The 8,697-nt window shown below is 47.2% G+C and overlaps 2 long non-coding RNA genes across 4 annotated transcripts; one reads left to right on the top strand and one right to left on the bottom strand.

Moving 5' to 3' along the window:
* Window positions 1-6,061: 6,061 nt before the first annotated feature.
* LOC108165172 lies at window positions 6,062-7,890 on the bottom strand. 3 transcript variants are annotated; one of them, XR_004472080.1, is made up of 8 exons: window positions 7,228-7,317; window positions 7,071-7,101; window positions 6,827-7,004; window positions 6,735-6,766; window positions 6,483-6,654; window positions 6,385-6,416; window positions 6,209-6,296; window positions 6,062-6,149 (listed from the first exon to the last, which is right to left on the bottom strand). It is a non-coding gene; the product is annotated as an uncharacterized LOC108165172 (long non-coding RNA). The 3 variants fall into 3 exon arrangements; XR_004472081.1 differs by adding an exon at window positions 7,799-7,890 and having other exon boundaries at window positions 6,827-7,735; XR_004472079.1 differs by adding an exon at window positions 7,407-7,498 and having other exon boundaries at window positions 6,827-7,350.
* Window positions 6,571-8,427, top strand: LOC117187392. The gene is made up of 2 exons (XR_004472082.1): window positions 6,571-6,661; window positions 6,842-8,427. It is a non-coding gene; the product is annotated as an uncharacterized LOC117187392 (long non-coding RNA).
* The last annotated feature ends 270 nt before the right edge of the window (window positions 8,428-8,697 follow it).

Below are 8,697 nucleotides of genomic sequence, written 5' to 3'. Positions count from 1 at the left end.
GCTGGTAATTCGAAGCGGCCAAAAATAAGACACTGGTGGTTGCGTGGGGGGGGGGGGGGGGGGGGTTAGGCGTGAGAGCGCCAAAGCACAGTAGACCTCCAGTGACCAAGAGATTCTGTAATAGATTCGGAATTCAGTGAATGTACCAAACCTGCTTTCCTCTATAATCACCTTCTTTTTCTCTACGTAGCACTTTGCACTTTCACCACACAATATAGCTTGATCTTGCTTTTTAGTCGATTCTCCGCCGACTTGCAGTTATGTAATTTGGTATGTATTATGTAATACAGGGACACGTGAACTTCCACTAGAGTTTAGCACTATTGGCACAGGCACAGAAAAACAGAAGTGTTTTGGGAGAAAAATGGAATTGATCCGCGTGTTCACCGTCGCTGTCGGCTTAAGCGGCATAGACGAGCTTTAACGGGACCCTTCCATGGAATTCGGTCTCGAGAGACGAAAAATAACATTCGAGCAATTAAAGCTCCATATCCGAAGTAGCTGTTTTTAAAGCCTTGGTGTTCGAACTAATCAAGTTGGCGCGTGATTTGAATCTGCTTTATATCTGGGAAATTATTATCGAATTTAATCTGGGTTTGCTTCACTGGCCACTACACTCTCCACCACCAGATTATGTCCCGTAGTGATCGACAGGGATCGTAATCGAAAAGAAAAGAAGGACAGTGAATTAGCGGGTTTGAATATCCTTTACGTGGTATACTCCCATTTTCTTTCCTTTCTCGTTCGATAATTCGTAATAAACAGGACTTAGCTTTTTCGTTACTGTTGCTGTCACAAACACCTGCGCTAATTTATGGCTGAATTGTTTAGACGCGTTGCTTTCGGAGAAATTGCGAACGTAAACCTGATCTCCGACGTTGTATTGTATGTTTCTACTCCTCAAATTGTATACCCTCGCGTTGGTTGCATGAGCCTTTGCATTGTTGACCTTTGCTGCATACCTTGCCAACTGCAGAGCATCGGGGTAATTAACTCTAGAATCAGCTGATAACAAGTTAAGTTTCCTGAGCAATTCGTAATCCTTGCCATTCAAAATCATGTTTTGCCCAAACGTAAGGAAGTAAGGAGAATATCCGGTGGTTGTATGTAGACTGGATCGAATAGCACCGTTAATCTCATTTAGTCGTTGATCCCAGGTAGTGTGATCTTTCCCCACGTACGCACGGATCGCCGCCAAAACCGATCAGTTTAAGCGCTCGCTTGCATTCGCTTGAGGCGAATAAAAAGCGGTACAAATATGTTTAATTGAAAATCGAGTTAGAAAAGCCTCAAAGAATCCTGATCGAAATTGAGACCCATTGTCCGTTAAGATGGATTCCGGCACTCCAAACGTAAAGAAAATGGAATTTTCTAAGTACTCGCAAATCTTTCCGGAAGTGATTCACTCTATTCACTTTGGTTTAATGCAGCAGACCGAGTGGCACTGGTCCGGCAACACGAGATGCGTTGTCCAGTGTGTTGGCGTTGACATCGGTGTGTGATGTCAGACTGTCAGTATTATTGGCCGCATCCAAGTGGCAACTGGTCCGGCCACCAGGATACGTTGTCCATTAACTTGTTGATTGGCCGCATCCGAGTGGCTGCTGGTCCGGCCACCAGGATGCGTTGTCAGCAGAGTTGGCCTGGCCTCCTCGGCCACGTTCGTCATCGGTTCAAAAAAGGCCTCCTTTTCCGCCCCTTTGGCAGAAAATTGATGATGTTCATGGCGAGGCATCTGCTGTGGGGGCAGCTCTGTCTGGTGATTGGCAGGTACTTGTGTTTTTGTGTGTTTTGGGCGTTTTTTCGTGTTGGCGTAAATTGGCTGTTTTTCTTTGTATTTTAGTGGCTGGCCTCTGGACTTCTGTTGGAATTGACAGTAGTGCTGCTGATGAGGTCTCCAAATTTCGCCATTATGCCTCAAGAGAGTTGCAGGAGTGGCGAGGCAGCTGCTGGAGGGGCAGCTCTGTCAGTTTAATAGCAGGTGAGTATGTTTAATGGTCATTTGCAGATTGTTGTTAATTGTGTTTAATTTTGTCTATTTTTAGGTTTTATTGCTATTATTTTATTAAACTTCTGCTATTTGGCGCAATAAGTAGACGCCGTATAATCCGTCGCTTTCGAAGTCGCCACTGGATTGTCCATTTAGGAACCTACGTAGGTCATCGTAAGGCTCTTCGTCGGTCCATTGGCTGTCGTCGTCCATGTCCATATCCGGCTCACTGTCCGATATGGCTACTGCTGCTGCTGTATTGGCGGCTGGTTGTGGTGGCGGCGGGTGTGTAGGTGGTGTTGTCTGTAGTGGCGGCATGGCTGCCAAGCCCCCGCCTCTAGCCTCTGTCAGGTTTGCGATCAGCGTGGCCATTGCTGCCAACCTTTCCTCCAGCATTTTGAGTTTAATGGCGCTCTCTTTTAGATGTTTGGCACAGCTGCCATCGCACTGAGCTGCTGGCCGCTGCTGCTGCTGGTGTTGGCGTGGCGTCGGGGCATCATTCGCGATCGGTTGCATCGGCTGGACCCTCTGGTGTTGGCGCCCCCTGGTCGATGGCTGGGGATGATGGTCGCCATACCGATGCTGTTGCCGATGCTGCCGACCCGGTTGGTGTTGGCGTTGCTGCTGCGGGTTATGGAGTGGCTGTGGATGTGGCTGCTGCTGGCGGCGTTGGATTGGCTGTTGTCGGTGTTGTGTTGGCTGCTGCTGCTGCCGTCGATGCTCCTCCTCCCTGGCGAGCCTGTGGGCCAGGAGCCGCTGCCTGGCTGCCTTGTAGGCGCTGCAGCCCTTGTAGGCGCTGATGTGGGCGCCCTGGCAGTTGGCGGACTTGGGAGCAACGTTCATTGGCTTGCTGCACTCCGTCGTCAGATGTCCACCCGCGCATTTCATGCAGACAGCAGCTCGTCTACAGTATGCGCGGGTGTGGCCAAACACCTGGCATCGATGGCACTGGGCAGGGTCACGGGAGACTCCAAGTCTGTCAACCGTGATGGGCCTCCCAACCAGGTTCAACACCTCGTATTGGCCACGGTCCGGTTTGGGGGCGATCTCAGCCTCGAATAGGTTGTATTGACGGCTGCGATCGAATCGATCGGTGATTGCCCTTACAAACCGAACCGTGAACCCCTCGTTCAGCATGCTGCTGCGAATCCAATCCGGCGGCGTGGAGTGGGAGAGTCCTCGGATGAGGATCCTCAAGCCACGTTCCTGGCTGGGCTGATGCCCGAATTCGCCGTGCCGGATGTCATCGTCGGTGGTAGTGGCAGGGGTGTTTGTGATGGTGATGGCGGTGGTGGTGTTGGTGTTTGTATTGGCAGGTGTATTTGTATTTGTATTTGTATTGGCGTCATTATTATCTCTATTGTTAATTGTGGTATTGTCTGTGTGAGTGGCTGGTGATTGTCTTTGTATTGTCTGTTTTTGATGTTGGTGATGGCTGTGGGTCTGGCTATTTGTATTTATACTAGTGGCAGGGGCAGGGGCAGGGGCAGGGGCATGTGTTGGCTGTGTTGATTGCGGCAGAGTGGCAGGATCGGCAACTGTGTTGGTGTTGGCTGCATGTGCCGTCCGTTTCTGCTGCTTCTGCTGTTGCTCCCTCAACTCGTGCTGCCTCAGCTGCTCCTGGACAATAGCCTCTAGTTCCTCCATTGTCTGCCTTTTTTTCTTCGGCTTCCTAATTGGCGGCCGCTGCTGCCGCTGCTGGTGATGGCGGCCCCGTCGTCTGGCCTGCTTCCTCTCAGCCTCACCCTCATCGTCACTGGTATTGGCGCCTGCGCCGAGGGCTCTGCTGCTGCTGCTGCTATTGGCGGTGTTGGTGTTGGTGTTGGTGTTGGTGTTGGTGTTGTTGGCTGCTGCTGCTGCTGCTAGGGCGCCTCTGCGGGCCGCTCTGCCGCCGTCGCTGTGGCGTCTGTTCGACCCTCGTCTGGCCTCGAGTGGCTCTGGTCCGGCCACCCAGGATGCGTTGTCAGTAGTATTGGCCTGGCCTCCTCGGCCACGTTCATCGTCGGTTTGTAGTTGCGTTTTGAATGGCTGCTGGTCCGGCCACCCAGATGAGGAGGCGTTTGTTTTGGCTTTGATTTTAATTCGTGTTTATTTGCAGGTACTGTCGGCGTTTGGATGTTATTTGTGGCGACCCTTGTCTGGTTTGTGTTGGCGTAAAACAGCAGGTGAGTATTTTGTGTTTTGGCAGTCTGTTTCTCCCTCCTGTTTCTTCTTCCTTTTGCAGGATTTGCTGGCGTCCGGCGGCTCAACACCAGGCCATCCCGCCCTCACATAATTGGCATGAGAGACGGGTGTAACCCAGTGGAGCGGCAACAGGCGCCAGCATCTGCGTCGTCGTTGGAATTGGCAGCTGTTGGTTCGGAGTGGCGTGACGTCACGGCCATGGTCAGGCGGCAGCGTCATCAGAAGAGGCCTCCTTTTCCACCCCTTTAGCAGAAAATTGATGATGTTGATGGCGAGGCAGCTTCTTGTTGGTCAGCTCTGTCTGGTGATTGGCAGGTGAGAGTGAGTTTCTTGTGTTTTGGCAGTTTTTCGTGTTGGCGTGAATTGACTGTTTTTCTTTGTGTTTTAGTGGCTGGCCTCTGGACTTTTGTTGGATTGGCGGTAGTGCTGCTGATGAGGCCTCCAAATTTCGCCCATTATGCAGGAGTGGCGAGGCAGCTGCTGGAGGGGCAGCTCTGTCAGTTTAATAGCAGGTGAGTATGTTTAATGGTCATTTGCAGATTGTTGTTAATTGTGTTTAATTATTGTCTATTTTAAGGTAGCATTGGCATTAAACTTCTGCTATTTGTCGCAATCAGTAGACGCCGTATAATCCGTCGCTTTCGAAGTCGTCACTGGATTGTCCATTTAGGAACCTACGTAGGTCCTCATAAGGCTCTTCATCGGTCCATTGGCTGTCGTCGTCCATGTCCATATCCGGCTCACCGTCCGATATGGCTACTGCTGCTGCTGTATTGGCGGCTATTGGAACTGCTGCTGCTGTTGCTGCAGCCAATTTGGTGAGTTGCTCTGCCATCTGTTCGATCCTCCTTTCCAACTCTGTTATACGCTGTACGTATAATTGCAGGTTTTGAGCGCAGCTGCGTCTGGCCGCTGCTGCTGCTGGTGTTGGCGTGGCGTCGGAGCATCATTCGCGATCGGCTGCATCGGCTGGACCCTCTGGTGTTGGCGCCCCCTGGTCGATGGCTGGGGATGTTGGTCGCCATACCGATGCTGCTGCCGATGCTGCCGATCCGGTTGGTGTTGGCGTTGCTGCTGCGGATTATGGAGTGGCTGTGGATGTGGCTGTGGATGTGGCTGCTGCTGGCGGCGTTGTATTGGCTGGTGTCGCTGTTGGCTTGGCTGTGGCTGCTGTCTGCGACGCTCCTCCTCCCTGGCGACCCAGTGGGCCACGAGCCTCTGCCTGGCTGCCTTGTAGGATGGGCAACCCTTGTAGGCACTGATGTGCTGGCCCTGGCAGTTGGCGCACTTGGGAGCGACGTTCCTCGGCTTGCTGCACTCCGTCGTCAGGTGTCCACCCGCGCATTTCATGCAGACAGCAGCTCGTCTACAGTATGCGCGGGTGTGGGGCTTCACAAACCCTTTCTCTGGCAGAAATGTCCAACCAAAGCCCAGCCACCATAGTACCGAAATCAAGAGAAGGCTTACCAAGATTAAGAACAGAGAAAAGAGAAAACAAACACCCAGCCAAAAAAAGGATAAAGTAGGGAAAGGACGGAGAGCTCCTATAGCCGTGGACATGAATCCCAACCCAGCCGCCAGCCATCTGGAGAAATTCCAGAATAGACTGCGAGAAGAGCAGATTGCACTCTCGCAGTCCTTGAAAACTATGGCAGTGGGTCCGGCCGAACCGGAAAGCAAGCGATTTGAAGAAAGGCTGAACAAGATCGAAGCCAGCATAAGTGACATCCTGGCTGCCATCAGTCAACTAGGCAGTCTAGTGCAGAGCCTTCCCTCCAACGGCAAAGTGAACAAGTCCGTGCCTCTCAGGGCAGACAGAGATAACAGCAACCAAATGGAAGAAGACAACTAAAATGACTTATGTTAATATCACAGACAACATAGACAACCAGCCAATACAAACTTAATTCATGCACACAAACAACAGCAGCAACAACAACAATTCCAATACGTTAAGGGTAGCCTTTTGGAATGCCTGTGGAATAAAAAATAAAATGATTAAATCAGAAACTCATATGACAAATGTGAACATACATGGTCATCGAAACAAGGGTCAAACAGGATGCATGGAATCACCCAACTTTGCTCGACAAATCCTAAGCTGGTCCTTGATTATTGACACCTTACCACCGGAAATGTAAATTAATAAAGTTAAAATCATCACAAAAAATCATTGAAAGCCAATAAATATAACAACAAAAACTACTTACCAAATTTATCATGAATCTGAAAATAGAAAAACCTGAAAACAAAACAAAATATAAAATAACTATTTACATAACAAATTAATCTAAATAAATACTTAAACAATTTGTAGACATCAGGAGCAACAGCCTTTCCAAGAGACACGCTTGAAATAACATTGGCACTGGAATAAAGCTGCATCAAAATGTGGCGAAGGCCCCTCACGCCATACATGGAATCACCCAACTTTGCTCGACAAATTCTAAGCTGGTCCTTGATTACTGACACCTTACCACCTAAAATGTAAATAAATAAAGTTAAAATCATCACAAAAAATCATTAAAAGCCAATAAATATAACAACAAAAACTACTTACCAAATTTATCATGAATCTGAAAATAGAAAAACCTGAAAACAAAACAAAATATAAAATAACTATTTACATAACAAATTAATTTAAATAAATACTCAAACAATTTGTAGACATCAGGAGCAACAGCCTTTCCAAGAGACACGCTTGAAATAACATTGGCACTGGAATAAAGCTGCATCAAAATGTGGTGAAGGCCCCTCACGTCATACATGGAATCCCCCAACTTTGCTCGACAAATTCTAAGCTGGTCCTTGATTACTGACACCTTACCACCTGAAATGTAAATAAATAAAGTTAAAATCATCACAAAAAATCATTAAAAGCCAATAAACTACCCACCAAATCTATCATGTATTGGCGTACAAAATAACTATTTACATAACAATCAATGTCAGTAAATACGCAAACAAGTTGTAGACATCAAGCGCAACAGCCAGTGAAAATAAAACAAACATCAGTCATCAAAAGCCAACAAATAAAACAATAAACTACTTACCTTGATTGCTGACACCTTACCATCAAACCAGCAAAAAATAAAACTGCAGATATAAATAAGATTTCAATTGGCGTAAAAACAATTAAAATCACTTTTTCTTTTTCACACCAATTTTCTTTAAACCTGAAAATAAAACACTATACTCATTAAAAGTCAACAAATATAACAACATAAATTACCTAACTTGACTGCTTACACTCTATTACCAAACCTGCAAATATAATAAAATTAAATTCAGCCAAAATACAATTTAAAACACTTACCAAATCTGCCGCAAACCTAAAAAAATAAAACAACTAAAAAAAAAAAAAAGAGCCAACAAATATAACAACATAAACTACACAAAATTACATACAAATTATTACAAAGCTGAAGACAAAACCTGCCAATTAAATAAATAAAACACATATGGTGTACGAAATTAACTGTATGTACATAATAAATGTACATATGTCAGCAACTAAGCAAGCAGCCAGAAGACATCCCAACGCAACATCCAGTGAATCAACTTGAAAATAAAATAATTATATTCATTAAAAGTCAACAAATATAAAAACATAATTTACTTAACTTGATTGCCGACACTCCATTACCAACAAAATATAAACCTGCAAATAAAATAAAATTAAATTCATTTTAATTTCCACAAACAACGCATCCCGGGTGGCCGGACCAGCAGCCACTCGGCCGAGTGAGCCATTAATCAACGACTGTTGACCAACGCATCCACAAACAATGCATCCCGGGTGGCCGGACCAGCAGCCACTCGGCCGAGCGAGCCAATAATCAACGACTGTTGACCAACGCATCCACAAACAATGCATCCCGGGTGGCCGGATCAGCAGCCACTCGGTCGAGCGAGCCAATAATCAACGACTGTTGACCAACGCATCCACAAACAATGCATCCCGGGTGGCCGGACATGCAGCCACTCGGTCGAGCGAGCCAATCTGAATTTAGTCTAAAATTAAAATAAAGCAAAAAAAAAAAGTAATAAATTGTAACCAATAGTAATTTGATAAATAACGTACTACATAAGAAATCGATAGCTCTGTTAGATTAATATGTTGCCAAAACTCTTCATGTGTCAGTCCTAATGTTAAATGTTGCTAGTCTTAGGTAATAAGAACATTAATAAAGAAAGCTTCAGGTCACTCTAAAGTGCCCTGAGCCAGTCAAAAAAAAAAAAAAAAAAAAAAAGCCCAGTGCCACAGATGTCAGGCATTCGGGCACACCCGCACCTACTGCAGGCGTTCATTCGTCTGTATGAAGTGTGCGGGTGCCCACGCGTCCACGGCATGTGCCAAGCCAAGGGCAGACGCCCCTAAATGCGCCAATTGCCAGGGCGCCCACATCAGCGCCTACAAGGGATGTCCGGCATTCAAGGCAGCAAGGGGCCGCCTTCTGTCCCACCGAGTGGCCATGCAGGAGTTGCGTCGCAAGCGCAGCTCGCTTCTGCAGCCACTGCCA

This window comes from Drosophila miranda, chromosome 2, assembly GCF_003369915.1.
Source record: "Drosophila miranda strain MSH22 chromosome 2, D.miranda_PacBio2.1, whole genome shotgun sequence".
In the NCBI taxonomy this organism is placed as follows: Eukaryota; Metazoa; Arthropoda; class Insecta; order Diptera; family Drosophilidae; genus Drosophila; species Drosophila miranda.
Note: the sequence above shows the minus strand (reverse complement) of the source record. Positions and strands in the feature narration are given on the sequence as shown.